Source organism: Rattus norvegicus, chromosome X (genome assembly GCF_021556685.1).
Source record: "Rattus norvegicus strain SHRSP/BbbUtx chromosome X, alternate assembly SHRSP_T2T, whole genome shotgun sequence".
Lineage (NCBI taxonomy): Eukaryota > Metazoa > Chordata > Mammalia > Rodentia > Muridae > Rattus > Rattus norvegicus.
In genome coordinates, this window is record NC_141554.1 from 28,032,704 (window position 1) to 28,054,720 (window position 22,017).

Here is a 22,017-nt window from a genome sequence, read left to right on the forward strand (position 1 = left end):
CAGAATGGCTGTACCAGTCTGCAATCCCACCAACAATGGAGGAGTGTTCCTCTTTCTCCACATCCTCGCCAGCATCTGCTGTCACCTGAGTTTTTGATCTTACCCATTCTCACTGGTGTGAGGTGAAATCTCAGGGTTGTTTTGATTTGCATTTCCCTTATGACTAAAGATGTTGAACATTTCTTTAGGTGTTTCTCAGCCATTCGGCATTCCTCAGCTGTGAATTCTTTGTTTAGCTCTGAACCCCATTTTTTAATAGGGTTATTTGTCTCCCTGCGGTCTAACTTCTTGAGTTCTTTGTATATTTTGGATATAAGGCCTCTATCTGTTGTAGGATTGGTAACGATCTTTTCCCAATGTGTTGGTTGCCATTTTGTCCTAACCACAGTGTCCTTTGCCTTACAGAAGCTTTGCAGTTTTATGAGATCCCATTTGTCGATTCTTGATCTTAGAGCATAAGCCATTGGTGTTTTGTTCAGGAAATTTTTTCCAGTGCCCATGTGTTCGAGATGCTGCCCTAGTTTTTCTTCTATTAGTTTGAGTGTATCTGGTTTGATGTGGAGGTCCTTGATCCACTTGGACTTAAGCTTTGTACAGGGTGATAAGCATGGATCGATCTGCATTCTTCTACATGTTGACCTCCAGTTGAACCAGCACCATTTGCTGAAAATGCTATCTTTTTTTCCATTTGATGGTTTTGGCTCCTTTGTTAAAAATCAAGTGACCAGGAGGCTGGAGAGATGGTTCAGTGGTTAAGAGCACTGACTTCTCTTCAGAGGTCCTGAGTTCAATTCCCAGGAACGACATGGTGGCTCACAACCATCTGTAATGGGATCTGATGCCCTCTTCTGGTATGTCTGAAAACAGTTACAGTGTATACATATAAATAAAATAAATATTTAAAAAAAAATCAAGTGCCCATAGGTGTGTGGGTTCATTTCTGGGTCTTCAATTCTGTTCCATTGGTCTATCTGTCTATCTCTGTACCAATACCATGCAGTTTTTATCACTATTGCTCTGTAATACTGCTTGAGTTCAGGGATGGTGATTCCCCCTGAAGTCCTTTTATTGTTGAGGATAGTTTTAGCTATCCTGGGTTTTTTGTCATTCCAAATGAATTTGCAAATTGTTCTTTGTATCTCTATGAAGAATTGGATTGGTATTTTGATGGGGATTTCCTTGAATCTCTATATTGCTTTTGGTAAAATGGCCATTTTTACTATATTAATCCTGTCAATCCATGAGCAAGGGAGATCTTTCCATCTTCTGAGATATTCTTCAATTTCTTTTTTCAGAGACTTGAAGTTCTTATTGTACAGATCTTTCACTTGCTTGGTTAAAGTCACACCGAGATATTTTATATTATTTGGGACTATGATGAGGGGTGTCATTTCCCTAATTTCTGTCTCAGCTTGTTTCTCTTTTGTGTAGAGGAAGGCTACTGATTTATTTGAGTTAATTTTATACTCAGCCACTTTACTGAAGTTGTCTATCAGCTTTAGTAGTTCTCTGGTGGAACTTTTGGGATCACTTAAATATACTATTATATCATCTGCAAAAAGTGATATTTTGACTTCTTCTTTTCCGATCTGTATCCCCTTGACCTCCTTTTGTTGTCTGATTGCTCTGGCTAGAACTTCAAGAACTATATTGAATAAGTAGGGAGAGAGTGGGCAGCCTTGTCTAGTCCCTGATTTTAGTGGGATTGCTTCAAGTTTCTCTCCATTTAGTTTAATGTTAGCAACTGGTTTGCTGTATATGGCTTTTACTATGTTTAGGTATGGGCCTTGAATTCCTATTCTTTCCAGGACTTTTATCATGAAGGGGTGTTGAATTTTGTCAAATGCTTTCTCAGCATCTAATGAAATGATCATGTGGTTTTGTTCTTTCAGTTTGTTTATATAATGGATCACGTTGATGGTTTTCTGTATATTAAACCATCCCTGCATGCCTGGGATGAAGCCTACTTGATCATGGTGGATGATTGTTTTGATGTGCTCTTGGATTCGGTTTGCCAGAATTTTATTGAGTATTTTTGCGTCGATATTCATAAGGGAAATTGGTCTGAAGTTTTCTTTCTTTGTTGGGTCTGTAGAAAGATATTGTGTAAATTTGGTTTTGTCATGGAATATCTTGGTTTCTCCATCTTTGTTAGTTGAGAGTTTTGCAGGATACAGTAACCTGGGCTGGCATTTGTGTTCTCTTAGGGTCTGTATGACATCTGTCCAGGATCTTCTGGCTTTCATAGTCTCTGGCGAGAAGTCTGGTATGATTCTGATAGGTCTGCCTTTATATGTTACTTGACCTTTTTCCCTTACTGCTTTTAATATTCTTTGTTTTGTGCATTTGGTGTTTTGACTATTATGTGACGGGAGGTATTTCTTTTCTGGTCCAATCTATTTGGAGTTCTGTAGGCTTCTTGTATTTTTATGGGCATCTCTTTCTTTAGGTTAGGGAAGTTTTCTTCTATGATTTTTTTTAAAAGATTTATTTATTTTATGTATGTGAGTATGTCGCTTTCTTCAGACACACCAGATGAGGGCATCGGATATCATTGCAAATTGTTGTGAGCCACCATGTAGTTACTGGGATTTGAACTCAGTATCTCGGGAAGAGCAGTCAGTGCTCCTAACCACTGAGCCATCTCTTCAGCCTCCTCTTCTATGATTTTGTTGAACATATTTACTGGTCCTTTGAGCTGGGAGTCTTCACTCTCTTCTATACCTATTAACCTTAGGTTTGATCTTCTCATTGAGTTCTGGATTTCCTGTATCTTTTGGACCAGTAGCTTTTTCCGTTTTACATTATCTTTGACAGTTGTGTCGATGATTTCTATGGAATCTTCTGCTCCTGAGATTCTCTCTTCCATCTCTTGTATTCTCTTGGTGAAGCTTGTATCTACAGCTCCTTGTCTCTTCCTTTCGTTTTCTATATCCAGCGTTGTTTCCATGTGTTCTTTCTTCATTGCTTCTATTTCCATTTTTAATTCCTTCAACTGTTTGATTATGTTTTCCTGGAATTCTTTCAGGGATTTTTGTGATTCCTCTGTATAGGCTTCTACTTGTTTATTTATGTTTTCCTGCGTTTCTCTAAGGGAGTTCTTCACGTCTTTCTTGAAGTCCTCCAGCATCATGATCAAATATGATTTTAAATCTAGATCTTGCTTTTCTGGTGTGTTTGGATATTCAGTGTTTGCTTTGGTGGGAGAATTGGGCTCCGATGGTGCCATGTAGTCTTGGTTTCTGTTGCTTGGGTTCCTGCGCTTGCCTCTCACCATCAGATTATCTCTAGTGTTACTTTGTTCTGCTCTTTCTGGCCATGGCTAGACTGCCCTATAAGCCTGTGTGTCAGGAGTGCTGTAGACCTGTTTTCCTGTTTTCTTTCAGCCAGTTATGGGAACAGAGTGTTCTGCTTTCAAGTGTGTAGTCTTTCCTGTCTCCTGGCCTTCAGCTGTTCCTGTGGGCCTGTGTCCTGAGTTCACCAAGCAGGTTGCTTGGAGCAGAAAAGTTGGTCTTACCTGTGGTCCCGAGGCTCAAGTTTGCTCATGGGGTGTTGCTTTTGAGCTCTCCATGAGGGCGGCAACCAGGATGGCCTGAGCCGCCTTTTCTGGGAGCCCCCATTCACAGGGTTCCCAGATGGCACTAGATGTTTTCCTCTGGAGTCAGAAATGTGGGCAGAGTGTAGTCTCTTCTGGCTTCCCAGGCGTGTCTCCCTCTCTGAAGGTTTAGCTCCCCCTCCCACGGGATTTGGGTACAGAGAACTGTTGATCTGGTCCCTTCAGGTCCCGGCAGTGTCTGGAGCACAGGGGACCTGCAGCTCCAGTGTCCCTAACTTCCGGTGCTTCAGTCCTTCTTAAAAGGGGGAACAAAATATTTGTAGGAGAGGATATGGAGACAAAGTTTGGAGCAGAGACTGAAGGAAAGGCCATTGTCCTGTATTTCTTTAAGGGAGTTATTTATGTCCTTCTTAAAGTCCTCTATCATCATCAGAGGATGTGATTTTAAATCCAAGGCTTGCTTTTCTGATGTGTATTTTCCAGTATTTTCTTTGTTGGGAGAACTGGGCTCTGATTGTGCCAAGTAGTCTTGGTTTCTGTTGCTTAGTTTCCTGTTCTTGCCTCTCACTATCAGGTTGTCTCTGGTGCTGTCTTGCTGACTCTGACAGTGCCTTGACCCTCCTGTAGGCCTGTGTGTCAGCACTCCTATAGACCTGTTTTCTTTCAGCCAGATCTGGGAACAGAGAGCTGCTCCTGGGTTTGTGTGTTCTGAGGCCTGCAGGTGGGTCACTTGGAATAGAAGAGTTGGACTTACCTCTACTCTCAGGTATGTCAGTGCTCCAGGCAACTGACTTTAGTTCTGGGCTCAGGCAGAAACGAGGAGTTTCCTGCCCCTGACTGCTCCTAGGTTCCTGTATCCAGAGGCACTAGGCAGGTTCCTTTTGGGCCAGGAATGTGAGCAGAGGTGGTGGTGTCCCCTGAGCTCTCAGGAATATCTGTACTTCTGAGAGTCCAGCTCTCTCCACCTCGGGATTTGGGTGCAGAGAGCTGTGGGTATGGTTCAGCTCCTGGTACAGGCCGAAACCGGAAGTGTCCTGTCCCAGACGACTTCCGCCTTTATGTGTCCTGAGGCCACCAGGAAGGACGCTTGGAGCAGAAGTCTAGGTCTTACCTCTGCTCTCTGGTATGTTGATGCTCCTGGCGACTGGCTTTGCAGGAAGAAACAGGAAGTGCCCTGCCCCTACTGCTCCTAGGTTCCTATGTCCAGAGGGCTCTAGGTGGGTTCCTCCTAGTCCAGGAATGTGAACAGAAGAGGCAGTCTCCCCTGAGCTCTCAGGATTGTCCAACATCTGAGAGTCCAGCTCTCTTCTCCATGGCATTTGGGTACAGAAGGCTGTAAGAGCGGTTCAGCTCCAGGCACAGGCAGAAACTGGAAGTGTCCTGTCCCAGATTGCTGCCGTCTTTGTGTGTAGAATTTATCTTTTATATAATGTTGTAAATGGTAAGAATCATAATGATGTCAGCTTTAGAAACCTGCAAATGAGGATGATGTCTTTTTTTTTAATCATGTTTTAGTTATGATGGCTTACTTATCCATACCTCTTATTTTACTTAAAGCAAGTTTTGTTTAAAAATATTCCAATTTTCTAATACTCTAATAAAATAGCTGTATTATTCAGTAAGTTTGGATATTTTAAAACCCAATTTTCAGAGACCTATTTTCTTTTTTCCCACTAATTAATTAATTTATTTATTTATTTTGCATCCCCATCACAGCTTCTCTCTCTTTTCCTCTCAGTCCATCCCTCTCACCTCAACTCCTCCCATCCTCCTCCCATCCTCTGGGCAGAAAGGGAGACCTCCTATGGATATCAACCTGACTTGGCATATCAACTTGCAGTAGCACTACTCAGATCTTCTATTGAGGCTAGACAAGGCAGCCCAGTTAAAGAAAAGAGATCTAAAGTCAGGCAACAGAGTAAGAGACAACCTCTGCTCCTGCTGTTAGATGTCCCACATGAAGACCAAGTTATACAACTGTTACATATGTGTAGAGGGCCTAGGTCCATCTCATGCATGCTCTCTTGTTAGTGGTTCAAACTCTGTGGGTCTCTATAGGACCCACAGGTCTGTTGATTCTGTAGTTTTTTTTTTCTGGTTTCTTTGACCTCTCTGGTTCCTCAATTCTTCTTCCCCCTCTCCTACAAAATTCCCTGAGCTCCACCTGATTTTTGACTGTGGGTCTCTGTATGTGTTTCCATCAGCTGCTGTATGAAGCCTCCCAGATGACAGTTATACTAGGCTTCTGTCTGAATGTATAGCACAATATCATTAATAGTGTCAGGGATAGGCTCCCTCTCATAGCATGGGTCTCAAGTTGGGCCAGTCATTAGTTGGCAATACCCTCAATTTCTGCTCCAACTTTGTCCATGCACATCTTGTAGGCAGGACAAATTATGGGTCAAAGGTTTTGTGGTTGGGTTGGTGTCCCATCCCTCCATTGTATGTCTTACCTGGTTATGGGAGGTGGCCATTTCAGGTTCATATCCCCTATTGCTCAGAGTCTTAGCTAGGGTCATCCTCATAGAGTCCTGGAAGTTTCTATTGTCCTAGATTTCTAGCTCAACCCAGAGATGCCCCTCCAACATGGATTCCAGTTCCCTTTCCCAGATCTCTACCTCTACCCCACCCCTCTTTCCACCTCGTTCCCCTAATCATCCCCTCTCCCACTTAGGTCCCTCCCTCCCTCCACCTTGAATAACTATTTTATTTCCACTTCTGAGTGAGATTCAAGCATCCTCCCTTGGTCCTTGCTTATTACATAGCTTCTTTAAGTCTGTAAATTGTAACATTGTTATCCTGTATTTAATGACTAATATTTACTTATAAGTGACTGCATACCATGTTTGTTAGAGGCCAATTTTCAGTCTTCAAAAAGGCACTGCATTTGTGGAAAATGCCTCTAATTTTTTTTTACCAGAAAACTTCTATAAGCAAAACAATAGAGCTTTTTCATTCTAAGGGGGACAATATTAAATCCAATAGATTAGTATGTTGTTATTGATATTAAAATCTTTAGCTAGGATTGTAGCTTACTGGTACAGTGCTCACTTAACATGTACCAGGACCCACAGCTTGAATACCAGGACTGAAATAAATGTGAAGACAACAAATTACTGAATGTAATGGACAACCTATATTTCCTGTCACAACACAACCTGTTCTGATGGTTATCTAACAATTGTGACTAGACTACCAATAGCATGAGACCTAGTCATAGCTTTCAACATCATACAGTTAGGTTTAGAGAATTAATTTGGTAGCCTCATATTCCAGATGGGTAAATACTGCCATCTGACCTGGAAGGCTCTGTGAATACTCAAGACTTCTGCCTACCTCAGAGTGTGAGGCATGGGACACCAACCCAGTCACAAAACCCAGCTAGAAGGCTCAGTTGGAAAAGGTACCTACTGCAATGAGAGAAGACAAAAACTTTGACATATCTAGGTGTGGGAGTTCACACCTTTATTTTTCTTTTCTGTTCTTTTCTTTTCTTTAAGATTTATTTATTTATCATGTACACAGTATTAGGCCTGCATGTATGCCTGCATTCCAGGAAAGGATGCCAGACCTCATTACAGATGGTTATAAGCCATCAAGTAGTTGTTGAGAATTGAACTCAGGACCTCTGGAAAGGTTGTCACTTCGCTCAACCTCTGAGCCATCTCTCCACCCACCCGCCTCTATTTTCCAAGCTGGAATTTGTCAGGCTTAAGCTTCAATAAGTTTTGTGCAAGCTGTCTCAACTGCTGTGATTTTATATGTGAAATGGTCCAGTTATAGCCAGCAAACACTGTTTTCTTACAGTTTTCTCATTCTTCTGGATCTCACAATCTTTCCACCTCTCCACAATGATCCTTGAACGTTAGGAGGAGGGAATGTGACATAGATGTCTCACTTATTGGCTCAGGTTTCCCTGGTCATCTTGTTTTCTGCACCCTGATTGGTTGTGGGTATCTATATTAATCATTGACTACAAGAAAAAGTTTCTTCGATGAGGGATGACAGAAGCACTAATCTAGGGGTTTAAAGATGTATCATTAGGAATTAGTTTATTAGTGTGTCCATTAGCAGAATAATAGTAGCAGGTTCTCATCTATGGCATATGACCTGTCTAGCCACAGGTTCCAGGCCTTAAATATAGTCAGAAAGTTCTTGGTTACTCCCATAATTCTGGGCCATTATGGCACCAGTGAACATGTCTTTCCAGAATGATCATTTATTGCCTCAGAAGTTTCACATTTGAGCAAGGTTTGTGATTCCTTTTCTACTCAGCTTTCAGTACTATGAAATAGGAATGAAACTTCCAGTAGAGTACCAGCTCGATTTCTTCACGCCCTATGGCTCAAGTATGTGATGTCTTTAACAATAGGCCCTGTTGACAAATTCAGGAATGTAATCAACTCCACTGACAAAAGCTTGTATCATTTGAGTAACTGTAGGACCAACTGGCTACCAACTTCAAACAGGATAGCCCATTCCTGGCACTAGGCTTTGATTTGCTATCCTTTTGATAATTTTTAATAGGATAATTATCAACCTGTTTCACCATGACTCCATTTGAACTCTTTTGCATATGTGTGTATACACATATTTTCACAATCTCTTTCAAAAAATGTTAATGATAGTTTTCCCTCCCTGTATGCCCCCCTCTGCCTTCTAATCTTCCTCCACATTCAACACTAATAATAATCCCATTATTTTCCTTTTACCCTTTGTCTTAGTGGTGGTTTTATTGCTGTGGTGAGATACTATGACCATAGCAACTCTAATGAAGGACAACATTTAATTGGAGATAGATTACAATTCACAGGTTTTGTCCATGGTGGGAAGAAGCATGGTGGCACCTCAGGCAGACATAGTGCTGGAGAGGTAGCTGGGGGTTATACATCTTCATCAGCAGGCAGCAGGAACAGCAAGTGAGCCACTGCAGACCATGGATGGATGTTACTTACTGGCATGCTTCTCCTGGCTTGCTCAGCTTGCTCTCTTAAAGAACCCAAGACTACAGGCCGGGGATGGTACCACCCCCAAGGGGCCCTCCCCTCCTTGATCACTGAGAAGATGCCTTAGAACTGGATCTCATGGAGGCATTTTCTCAAGGGAGGCTCCTTTCTTTGTGATAACTCCAGCTTGTGTCAAATTGACAGACAAAACCAGACAGTACACATGGCAATACATTAACTATAATCCCCTGTAAAAATCAAAATCAAATTAAAAAAGCAGATCACGACCCGTGGATCCCGGCCCGCAGCAGCTCTCTGCTCCCAAACCCCGTGGGAGAGAGACCTCACCGCCTGATTAGGTGGGCACTCCTGAGGCTGCAGAGCAGAGGAGACCACCAACACTGCCCACCCCTGCCCACATCCCTGGCCCAAGAGGCAACTGTATAAGGCCTCTGGGTTCCCGTAGGGGAGGGCCCAGGAGCGGCAGGATCCCTGCGCCTGAGACACCGCCGGAACCTGAAGGAAACAGACCAGATAAACAGTTCTCTGCACCCAAATCCCGTGGGAGGGAGAGCTAAACCTTCAGAGAGGCAGACACGCCTGGGAAACCAGAAGAGACTGCACTCTGTGCACATCCAGACGCCAGAGGAAAACACCAAACGTCATCTGGAACCCTGGTGCACGGAGGCTCCCGGAAAGAGCGGCACAGATCTTCCCGGTTGCTGCCGCCGCGGAGAGGACTTAGGCAGTACCCCACGAGCAAACTTGAGCCTTGGAACCACAGGTAGGACCAACTTTTCCCCTGCAAGAAACCTGCCTGGTGAACTCAAGACAGAGGCCCACAGGAACAGCTGAAGACCTGTAGAGAGGAAAAACTACACGCCCGAAAGCAGAACACTCTGTCCCCGTAACTGGCTGAAAGAAAACAGGAAAACAGGTCTACAGCACTCCTGACACACAGGCTTATAGGACAGTCTAGCCACGGTCAGAAATAGCAGAACAAAGTAACACTAGAGATAATCTGATGGCGAGAGGCAAGCGCAGGAACCCAAGCAACAGAAACCAAGACTACATGGCATCATCGGAGCCCAATTCTCCCACCAAAGCAAACACGGAATATCCAAACACACCAGAAAAGCAAGATCTAGTTTCAAAATCATATTTGATCATGATGCTGGAGGACTTCAAGAAAGACATAAAAAACTCCCTTAGAGAACAAGTAGAAGCCTACAGAGAGGAATCGCAAAAATCCCTGAAAGAATTCCAGGAAAACACAATCAAACAGTTGAAGGAATTAAAAATGGAAATAGAAGCAATCAAGAAAGAACACATGGAAACAACCCTGGACATAGAAAATCAAAAGAAAAGACAAGGAGCTGTAGATACAAGCTTCACCAACAGAATACAAGAGATGGAAGAGAGAATCTCGGGAGCAGAAGATTCCATAGAAATCATTGACTCAACTGTCAAAGATAATGTAAAGCAGAAAAAGCTACTGGTCCAAAACATACAGGAAATCCAGGACTCAATGAGAAGATCAAACCTAAGCATAATAGGTATAGAAGAGAGTGAAGACTCCCAGCTCAAAGGACCAGTAAATATCTTCAACAAAATCATAGAAGAAAACTTCCCTAACCTAAAAAAAGAGATACCCATAGGCATACAAGAAGCCTACAGAACTCCAAATAGATTGGACCAGAAAAGAAACACCTCCCGTCACATAATTGTCAAAACACCAAACGCACAAAATAAAGAAAGAATATTAAAAGCAGTAAGGGAAAAAGGTCAAGTAACATATAAAGGCAGACCTATCAGAATCACACCAGACTTTTCGCCAGAAACTATGAAGGCCAGAAGATCCTGGACAGATGTCATACAGACCCTAAGAGAACACAAATGCCAGCCCAGGTTACTGTATCCTGCAAAACTCTCAATTAACATAGATGGAGAAACCAAGATATTCCATGACAAAACCAAATTTACACAATATCTTTCTACAAATCCAGCACTACAAAGGATAATAAAGGGTAAAGCCCAACATAAGGAGGCAAGCTATACCCTAGAAGAAGCAAGAAACTAATCGGCTTGGCAACAAAACAAAGAGAATGAAAGCACACAAACATAACCTCACATCCAAATATGAATATAACAGGAAGCAATAATCACTATTCCTTAATATCTCTCAACATCAATGGCCTCAACTCCCCAAGAAAAAGACATAGATTAACAAACTGGATACGCAATGAGGACCCTGCATTCTGCTGCCTACAGGAAACACACCTCATAGACAAAGACAGACACTACCTCAGAGTGAAAGGCTGGAAAACAACTTTCCAAGCAAATGGTCAGAAGAAGCAAGCTGGAGTAGCCATTCTAATATCAAATAAAATCAATTTTCAATTAAAAGTCATCAAAAAAGATAAGGAAGGACACTTCATATTCATCAAAGGAAAAATCCACCAAGATGAACTCTCAATCCTCATCTTCGATTGGTTTATATACAAGTGTGCAATTTCTAGGCTTGAAAGTAAAATGATGCTATCTGGTGCTGGATAGAGGAGCCTTATTTTTTATTATGGCAGCTTGCTATTTTTGTAACATGGTGATTTGGTTGAACACAATAAAGTACAGTAGTAACTGATCTCCCCCTCTTCCTGGATGAGTGAGGAGATGATTAAATGTTGATGTCAGCATCCATGAGCATATTCAGATGAGCTTCTGCTTCTGTTGAAAAGGATGCTGTGTTTGATTGTGGTCCGAAGCTTTGAAGCACTACTTGGCATCTCCTTCCTTGGAGGTCTCACTGTTTAAACATAACAGATTTGATAGCTTGTTGGTAAGGTGAGGTCCAGCTTGTCTCCACTAGGTCATCTTCATGTGAATCCGGTGGTTATACGGTTTTGTTCTAGGGATATTTCATTTTTTTAATAACGGTTTTAGCTGACATTCATGGAGAGAATGAATCCTTAGAAGTGTGCCACTAGTGAAAGGAAATCCTGTCTAGAGTATGTTTCTTTACAAAGCTGTGTCACACCATCCTTTGGGCCCTCTGCTGGAAAAGTAGAATCAAGTCTCAAATAATGCCTTTTAAATTGTATCCTCTAGTATTATAGATGTAGGACAGTACTGTATCATACCCCTGTGGATGTAAAATAGCTTGTACCTGCTTTATGGTACGTAGTAGTGACCGTGCTTTATCAGAGCTGTTTTTTATGATGTTGCTCAGAATGTTTTCTTTCCAGATGATGATTGAGAAGCTAATTTAAAAAAAAATGGTGCCAGGTACCACAAGAGTAACAGAACTGTAAAAAAAAAAAAAAAAAAAAAAAGAGTTAATATTGATGTGTCCATCTTGCTCACACTTACAATGGCTTCTCCAGTAGGAAAAAAATCCAGATACAGAATATTCTTCAAAGCACAAGGTGCATATAGAATATATTCTGATTATGTTTCAGACATTTCAACTAAGAAAAATTACTTATGAGAACTTGGAATTTCACAAAGAAATGAAAAATGCATGAGGTAATAGATACATGGTTTGATTATTTGACAATATGTGCATGTATTTAATATCACATTTGTACTCAAAACATAAAATACTATTCACCAATTAAAAGCAAATCAAAAATAAAAAAAGAGGCAATTATGTGTAGACATAGGCTTTTTAATAAAAAAGTAATTTAAAAAGTAAAAAAAAAAAAAAGCAGATCACATACTTCCAATATATAATGGCACAGAATATACATTACCATTCCAAACAGGAAGGAAGGAAATATTGGACCCAAGAAAGATTGAAAACTAGCTGGGCAAACTCCAAACTATGCATCTCCATGTCTGATATCAAAGCTCTCTTCAGATCTCCAATTCCTTTTAGCTTTGTTGCCTTCAAAACACTTCATTCTCTTGGGCTGCTTCTACTCCCTGCACCTCTTCTTAGCAGGTATCCCATGACTCTGGCATTTCTAACATTTTGGGATCTTGAAAGCAATCCAAGCTTTACTGTCATAGCCTCTGTAGGCCTCCATGCCAGGGACACCCCTGAAACATGCCTGGCCTGAGAGGCTTTTCTTAGTCATAGAGATTCCATAGTCCCTTTCTTGTATCCTTGATGCAAAGCCACCTGACTGACCAAAGCTGATAAGGTTTTGCTTGCTGGCATGGAACATGGCCCCCTCGTTCAAATACATTTTCATCAACTTTCTGGCTTCGATAGTGTCTTTCATTGCCCAAGCTTGGCTGTCCTGAAATTCGATCTGTTCACTAGGCTTGCCTTGAACCCAAAGAGCTGCCTGTTTCTGCCTCCTCACTGCTGGGACTAAAGGAGTGCACCACCACATCCAGCCCTAAACTTTTCTTTCTCTTTCACAAGTTGGCTGCTTAGCTAGGTGAGGTCTTGCCCTGAGGTCACCACTCCCTTTATTCCCTTTAGGACCAGAGTTTTCTTTAAATCTTTTTCTGATGGTCCTTTTCTCTTCAAACTGTGCATTTTTTATTCTTCCTTGTTCAGCTTGATCCTTTTCATTTTAGATCTGCATAAGTGTAACCACTGATAACCAAGCAACACAACATATACTACTAGGCTGTTTTGAAATTTTCTCTGCCAGGGCTATTAATTTCCAACTAAATTCAATTTAGCCTCTGGCAGATTTTTTTTTGGACAAGAGCAAAAAGTAGCCACATTATTTGCCAAAATATCACAAGAAGAGTGTCTAGGCCACATAATATTATTCTTCTCTTCTGAAACCTCTTGAGCCAAGCCCCACAATTCAAATCCCCTCCTAGCTCCATTGTATTCAGTGCTTCTACTAGTACAACCCATTAAGGTGCACTTAAAGCATTCAACTGCTTATCTAATCCAAAGGCCACATTCCTCCAAACAAAGCACATTCAGGCTTCTCACAGCAGTAGCCCAATCCCTGTTATCAACTTCTGTCTTAGGGTTTCTATTGCTGCAATGAGACACTTTGCCCACAGCAACTCTTATAAAGGAAAACATTTAATTGGAGCTGGCTTACAGTTAAAAGGTTCTTAGTCTATTATCATCATAGCAGGAAGCGTGGTGTCATGAAAGCAGACATGGTTCTAGAAAAATAACGAGAGTTCTACATCTGGATTTGCAGGCAGCAGGAAGAACGATATGATCAAAATATATTGTACAAAAAAATAAAGACTTTCAGTAATATGTTAAACAAGAGGGGAGAAAGTAGACATCCTTGACTTGTTCTAATTTTAGTAGAAATTATTTTCATTTTTCTATATTTAGCATGATGTTGGTTTTAGGTTTGCTACATAGTTGCCTTTATTAGGTTGAACTATGTCCCTTGTATTCCCAGATTATCTGGGGATTTTTATCATGAAGTGATGATTGATTTTTGTCAAAAGTCTTTTCTCCATCCAGTGAGATAATCATGTGGTTTGTGTCTTTGAGTCTTTTTATGTGGTAAATTATATTTATTAATGTCCATATGTTGAACCATTCCTGCATCTCTGGGATGAAACTGAAATGATCATGGTAAATACTCTTTTAAATGTGTTCTTGAATTTGGTTTGCAAGTATTTACTCAGAATTTTTGTGCTCATCAGAGATACAGCTGATAATGTTATTTTTGTGTCTGTCTGGGTTTTGTGTCAGCATGTCACTGGCTTCATAAAAAAGAACTTGGAACTTTTCTATTTTGTGTAATAATTTGAGGAGTAGTGATGTCAGTTCTTTGAGGGTCTGATAAAATTCTGAGTTGGATCCTTCTGGTTCTGTGCTTTTTAGTTGAGAGATTTTTTTTTCAATTACTACTTCTATATCATTTGATGTCATGAGTCTCTTTCAACTGTTTATTTCATCTTGGTTTAGCTTTAGTAGGCCATGCATCTCTAGAGGTTCATTCATTACTTTTAGATTTAAATTCCATCCAGTTTGATGGAATACAGATTATTAAAGATGACAATATAAATCTCTGAATTTTCTCAGTGTCTGTTGAAATGTTTCTCTTTTGTCCCCAGTTTTAATTAATTTGGATTCTCTCTTTTAGTTAGTTTAGGAAAGGTTTGTTAATCTTGTTAAACCATTTAAAGAATCAACTGTTTCATTGATTCCTTGTATGGTTTGTTTATATTTCATTTAGTTTGGTACTGATTTTGATTATCTCTTCCCAGCTTCTGTTTTTGGGATGTTATTTGCTCTTGTTTGTCCAAGGTATTCATATGCATCCTTAATTTATTATTTTGAAATCTCTCAAAAGTCTTTGCTGTAGGCACTTAGTGCTATAAACTTTCCTCTTAGGACCACCTTCGCTGTGTACTACAAATTTTATTGTGTTGTATTTCCATTTTAATTCCATTATGAGAATTTTTTAACTTATTTCTTCCTTCTGTGAGTTATTACTTAATAGTACTTTCTTTAGTTTCCAGTAGTTTGTATACTTTTTGTATTTTCTATTGTTGTTTAAATATCCATCTTTACTCCACTGTAGTCAGATACAATGCCAGGATTTATTTCAGGTTCTATATCTGTTGAATCTTGTTTTGTATTTTAACATGTGGCTAGTTTTGGAGAAAGTTCTATAGACTGCTGAGAAGAAAGTCTATTCTTCTTTTTTTTTTAAAGATTTATTCATTTATTATATATAAGTACACTGTAGCTGTCTTCATATACACCAGAAGAGGGCATCGGATCTCTTTACAGATGGTTGTGAGCCACCATGTGGTTGCTGGGAATTGAACTCAGGACCTCTGGAAGGGTAGTCGGGTGCTCTTAACCGCTGAGCCATCTCTCCAGCCCCGAAAGTCTATTCTTTAATGTTTGGGTAGAATGCTCTGTAGAAATCCATTAGGTCCATTTGATTTATGATGTAATTTAATCCCAGAGTTTTTCTGTTTAGTTTGTTTCCAGGTGACTTATCTACTGGTGATTGGGGTGTTGAAATTGCTATCACTGTGTTGAGGGTCAATCTATTGTTTTATATATAATAGTATTTCTTTCATGAAATTAATAATTATCACCATATCTCCCTTTAACACTCTTGTTTGGCCTGTGCAGAAGACAAGTAGATTGTGGAGAATGATAGTGGACTATTAGAAATTTAATCAAGGCAAGGCAATGCTGTTGTTGTGACAGACGTGTAATCCTTACTTGAACAGATTAACAAATCTCCTGGCACATGGTATGCAGCTATTATTGATCTAGCAAATTCCTTTTTCTCAGTACCTGTCCATAAGGACCAGAAGCAAATTCATTTCAGCTAGCAAGGCCAGCGGTACACCTTTACAGTTTTACCACAAGGGGATATTAACCCTCAAGCCTTGTGTCATATCTTAGTTCTGAGGAAACTTTATCATCAGTCTCTTACATAAAATACCACACTGGTCCATTACATTAGTGACATTATGCTGATTGAAGAAAATGAGCGGAAGATAGCAACCACTTTAGACTGGTTGGTATGCATATTAGGGTAAGAAATAAAATCCAACCAAAATTTTAGAAACTTCTCTCTTGAATTGAAACTTCTAAAAGCTCAGTGGTGTAGGGCATGCAGAGACATTCCTTGTAAAGTAAAGGAGACGTTACTGCAACTGGCCCCTCCCACCACCAAGAATGTAACACAATGCTTACTGGGCCTATTCAGAGTCTGGAGGCGGCACATTCCTCACTTGGGTGTGTCACTCTGGCCCATATACCAAATGATTCATAAAGTTGCTAGCTCTGCGTGGGGCCTAGAACAGGAAAAGGCTCTTCAACAGGCTCAGGCAGTTGTGAAAGCTGTTATATCAGTTGAACCATATGATCCAACAGATCCAATGGTACTCGAGGTGTCAATGGCAAAGAAAGATACTCTTTGGAGCCTTAGGCAAGATACTATAGGTAAATCACAGAGAACTTTGGGATTATGGAGCAATGCATCTGCAGACAACTATCTTCCCTTTGAGAGATAGCTCTTGGCCTTCTATTGGGTCTTAGGGAAAACTGAGCATTTGACAATGAGTCACCGAGTTACTATGTGACCTGAGCTGTCCATAGTGAGCTGGGTATTTCTTGATTTATCAAACCAGACAGTAGTAATCCATTATCAAATGGAAGTGGTCCCTCAACTGAAGTATGAATAAAGAATATGTGATACATCTACACAATCGAACACTATTCAGCTATTAAAAACAAAGACATCATGGAATTTTCAGGCAAATGGATGGTAACTTCAGAATATCCTCCTGAGTGAGATGACCTAGTCCCAAAAAGACATGCATGGTATGTCCCCACTTATAAGTGGACATTAGCCATAAACAGGTACCATGTTATACTCCACAGACCCAAAGAAGCTAAACAAGAAGGAAGGCACAAGCGAGAATGCTTGAATCTCATTTAGAAGGGAGAATAAAATAGTCATAAGAGGCAGATGGAGAAAGGGAACTGGATGAGAGAAGGAATAGGGAGGAGAATGGGGGTATTCAAGATCAGGTGTGGGGAGGGACAGGAGACATGGCCAGATGGCCATGAAAATGAATGGAAATCTGCAACTGACAGCAAGGGGTAAGGGAGCATCTCCAGAACTAGACAGAGGCTGGGATAAGGGAGGTGTCCAAGAATCAATGTGGGGGCTGGGGATTTAGCTCAGTGGTAGAGCGCTTGCCTAGCAAGCACAAGGCCCTGGGTTCAGTCCCCAGCTCCGAAAAAAAGAAAAAAAAAGAATCAATGGGGGTGACCTTATCTGTGACTCACAGCAGTGGGGATATGGAACCCAAAGAGGCCACCTCCTGTAGCCAGTCAGGAACCTCAGTGGAGTGATAGGGACACCAAGCCACCCACACAACTTTTAACCCAAAGTTTATCCTGTCTACAAGAAATGCAGGGACAGAGGATGGAAGAGACTGAAGGAATGGCCAACCAATCACCGGCCGAACTTGAGACCCATCCTGTGGGCAAACACCAATCCTTGACACTATTAGTTATACTCTGTTATGTTTGCAGACAGAAGTCTAGCATGGCTGCCTCTGAGAGGCTCCACCCATCAGCTGACTCAGACAGATTCAGACAACCACAGCCAAAGTGGGTGAAGCTTGGGGACTCTTCAGGAAGAATAGGAGGAAGGATTGCAGGGCCCCTAAGGGGATAGGAATTCCACAGGAAGACCAACAGAGTCAAATAACCTGGACCCTTAGAGCTCTCAGAGATGGAACCACCAACCAAAGAACATATATTGGCTGGACTTAGTCCTCCCTGTACATATGTAGCAGATGGGCAGCTTGGTTTTCATGTGGGTCCTGAACAACTGGCATGGGGACTATCCCAAAAGCTATTGCTTGTCAGGGGATACGTTCTTCTAGCTGGACTGCCTTTTCTGGCCTCAGTGAGAGAGGATATTATCGCCTAGCCCTGCAGAGACTTGATGTGCCAGGATGGAGGGATACCCAGGGGGACCAGTATGCTCAGAGGAGAAGGGAAGATAGTATGGGGAAAGGATTGTGGGAGGGGGTGATCAGGAGAGGGGCAGTGAGCCCAGGATTACCATGGGGAAATTGGACTGATTCTCCTCGATGGAAGCAAAAAGAACGATGACTTATGTCTGGAGTGCAGGAGATCCTTTAGAACATCTCTTGGTGCTACTATGTCCTGTGATTAAACATGCTAATCAAGGCAAGATGACAAAGGGCAAAGACTCTTCAGGAATGAAGGTATGGACAGTCCTAAAGGGAAAGAGCCTAGACCTGCTGAGGGTGGAGGAAATACAGAATGAGTAGTAGAAGAAGGTACTTATAAATACCAGCTAAGGCCACATAACCAGTTGCAAAAACTACATGTGTCTGTACATATATTAAGCAGATATTTGTTTCCTTTCCTCTATTTCTTTATATGTATGTATAATTTATCTGAGATAAGACCAGTGGTCATTATATTAAGTTATGAGATGCCGAAAGACTAAGCATTCCTCAAGGGATATTGCCACCATCTAAAATATGTAATTTACAGTTGTATGTGGGATAGTTATATCATAGCAGAATAATGACCTGGTTATTGTTTTTGTTTGGAAATAAGTATGACATAAGATGTGAATCTATGTCAAGTTGACAATGGGTTGACTTGTGATGACCAACATTTGTTGTCAATTTTGCTACATCTGGAATCAAATAAAACCTAAGCAGCTGGGCATGCTTGTGTCAGTGTGCTAGTGAGATAATTTATTAATTGGATCATATGCAGTTGGAAGATCCACCCAAAATCTGGGCCATGCATTCTGGTTGAAGCCCACATAAAAGGACATGGAAGATGTCCTTTTATGAAAGAGGGGAGCTTTTGCTTTTTGCCTGCTTGCCTTCATTCTTGGTGGCAAGCTCTTCTGTCTTGCTGCTGAGACATTCCTTCTCTAGCATCAAAATCTACTTCAAGATTCCAACATAGGCTAAACACGAGTAGCTCAGCTCTCTGGGAATTCACCACCACTCCAGTATCAGATTGGGGCTGATAAGACACCCAGCCTTATGAACTTAAGAACTGTCAAATTCTTGGCCTTTCCTCTGGGAAACAGCCATTGCTGGACGAGCTGGACCACAGCTTCTACGCCATTCTATTAAATCCCATATATTTGCATATGGACAAATCTCCTTGATGAAGATTCATGCAAAATTCTCAACAAAATAGTTGAAAAGTGAATTAAAGAACAAATCAAAAAGTCCACTTGTGGGCCAGCTAGGTGGTTCAGTTGGAAAAGGTGCCTGCTGCCAAGAGGGGAAACACAAACAGTATTAAGAATGAAGTATGTACAACCATTACCACAAGGTCAGTTATACATGTACAATTGTAGTGCAAAACATAACATAATACTGGAAATCAGTGTGGAGAAGTCTCAAAAAGCTATGTGACCTAGATATGTCACTCATTGGCCTACACCCAAATGATTCACTGTCCTACTACACAATTATTCATTCAGTCATGGTCATTGCTAGATGTCTAGTAATAATAGCCAGAAGATGAAAAGAACTGAAATGTCTTCATCTGACAAGTGAACAATCATGACATTTTCATCTAAATAGATGGACCTGGGAAATATTATAATGAGTAAGGTAACCTGGATCTATAAAGACAAATGCCACATGTTCTCTGTCATCTGCAGTTCTTAGATCCAAATCTTCAGAAGGGAGTATACAACATGAATAACTACATAAAAGAGGAAAGCATAAAGGAGCCATAGGTAGGGTTGGAGCAGGACATTTCAGAAAGGAATACAGGTGATATGAAGTATGAAATTGAAAAACTGGGAGAGGGTTCCACCTAGGGAGGGGGAGGGATGTCAATAAAGAAGGAAGAGAGATAAGGGACAAATCCTTAAGGAATCCTACTATTTAATATTTACCCTGAACTTAATACATGGATCAAAGGATCATTGGGATCCCATCCCCAGTAAATACTTCAACATCCCAGCTCCTGCATCTATGGCCCAGTGAACATTGAGGGAGTAAGAATTGTAAGGGATAGAATAACAGGGAGATAGCTGTGAAATAGTCTCTCCTAGGAATAGCTGCACTAGTGTATCTCCGTGAGTTCAAGGCCAGCATGGACTACATAGTGAGTTCCAGGACAAGCAGGGTTACATAAAGAGACTTTGTCTTGAACAAGACCAAACCAAACCAAACAAAACAAAATAGAAATGGCTGCATAAACAAGATTGGAACAATATCAATATCAATAGACATGCTAAACACTAAGAGGGAAATTTTCACAGGGAGAGGGTATCCCACCCCTAGACAAAGAACTATAGGGTAATTAATGACTGCTGGGAGAGAGAGAATTAACCTCTCCTAGGGATGAGCCCCCTGATTGGTTATCTAATGTAAAGTGGTCAGCCCTGAAACCAGATATACACAAACAACAAAAATGAGTTTAGCAGGTAATATTTATGTTTGTGCATGAGTGTGTATGGAGGGGATCAGATATTGGTTCCATCTCATGGAGTGGGCCTTAGATCAAACCAGACACTGTTTTGTTATTTCCACATGTTCTGTGTCACCACTCTGTAGCCAATAAACTGCTTATCCTGCCTCACCTCCTGTGCTGGGATCAAACTCACAGCTTCATAGAAACGAGGAGAACACTCTACAAACCGAGCTACAGCTGCAGCCACTATCATAGAAGATAAATTCTAAAACAAAAAAAAAGGTATCTAATATGATTTGGATATCACCACCAAAACTTGTGGTAAGGTTTAAACTCTGTTATGAAACAAGATGAGGATTTATTTTTCCTAATTTGTTTTGATTGATTTTTTGAGACAGAGTTTCTCTGTGTAGCCCTAGCTGTCCTGGAACTCACTCTGTAGGCCAGATTGGCCTTGAATTCAGGAACTCACTCTGTAGGCCAGACTGGCCTTGAATTGAGAGGCCAGCCTGCTTCTGCCTCCCGAGTGCTGAAATTAAAGGCATGTGCCACACACACCCTGATAAGAAGATGGAAGTTTAATGCAGGTTTGAATTTAGTATAACTACAGTACTTGAAAGTGGGCCCTCAGGGTTGGGGATTTAGCTCAGTGGTAGAGCGCTTGCCTAGCAAGCACAAGGCCCTGGGTTCAGTCCCCAGCTCCGGAAAAAAAAAAAAGTGGGTCCTGTCACATATAACTATGGTTAAGTGAGCCAATGTGTGGGATTCCCTAACTCAATGGGTCTATAGCTTTATAAGACAAGAAGCAAAGTGGGTTACCGTGCCATCAGGCTCTATACTGGCAAGAAGGGCAAGAAGGACCTTATGACATCTGGCTGCCCAGTCTTGAACTTCCTAACTCTCAAACCCATGATGCAAACACATCTCTTTTTCTAGGTCATGAATTTTAGAGGTAGTAAGTAAGGGAAGACATGGCAGAGATTGGGAAGAAGAAAGGGAAATGATATAACTATATTTAAATGAAAAGAAAGAATACCGAGAAAAGATACTGCCTTCCTAACAAATTGATCAGTCTGTGGTATTCATTTATAGCAACAGAAGACATTACACTCAAAGGAAACCAAGACAAGATGTTAAAAGGTTTGGTTCACAAAGAAGACAGATATTGTTAAACTTGTTTGCTTCTAGTAACATTAGTTTCAAAATATATAAAACAAAAAACTGGCAAACCTGGAAAGAGCAAAAAGAATAAGTGTAATGTATAGTCATAGCAGAAAAATTATGGGTGATACAATTTTTAATTATAAGTTGAGCACCTAGGAATATAGGCAAGAAAGCAGTAAGAAATGCAAAACTGAACATTACAGTTAATGCTCTGACTGCAGTGAGTTTTGCATTGGACCACTGGAAAATATACATTATTTTCAGCCTCACATGATCATTTAGTAAATTGGCCCAACACTATACTCTGAAGTCAGTGCTAGCAAAATGTAAAGGATTTATCACGCAAATCACTTTCCTTGCCACTATTTAGTTTAGTTAGGAATCAGTTTAAAAATTAGAAAAAGCTTGGATATAAGAACTTCTATTTATTTATTTGTTTATTTATTTATTATTTCTTGAGACAGGGTTTCTCTGTCTAGCCCTGGCTTTCCTTC

General features: G+C 40.8%; 1 long non-coding RNA gene across 1 annotated transcript in view; it reads left to right on the forward strand.

Moving 5' to 3' along the window:
• The window catches only part of LOC134484046 (uncharacterized), an 83,248-nt gene that overhangs the window by 37,641 nt on the left and 23,590 nt on the right, over positions 1-22,017 (forward strand). The gene's annotated exons all lie outside the window — the stretch shown is intronic.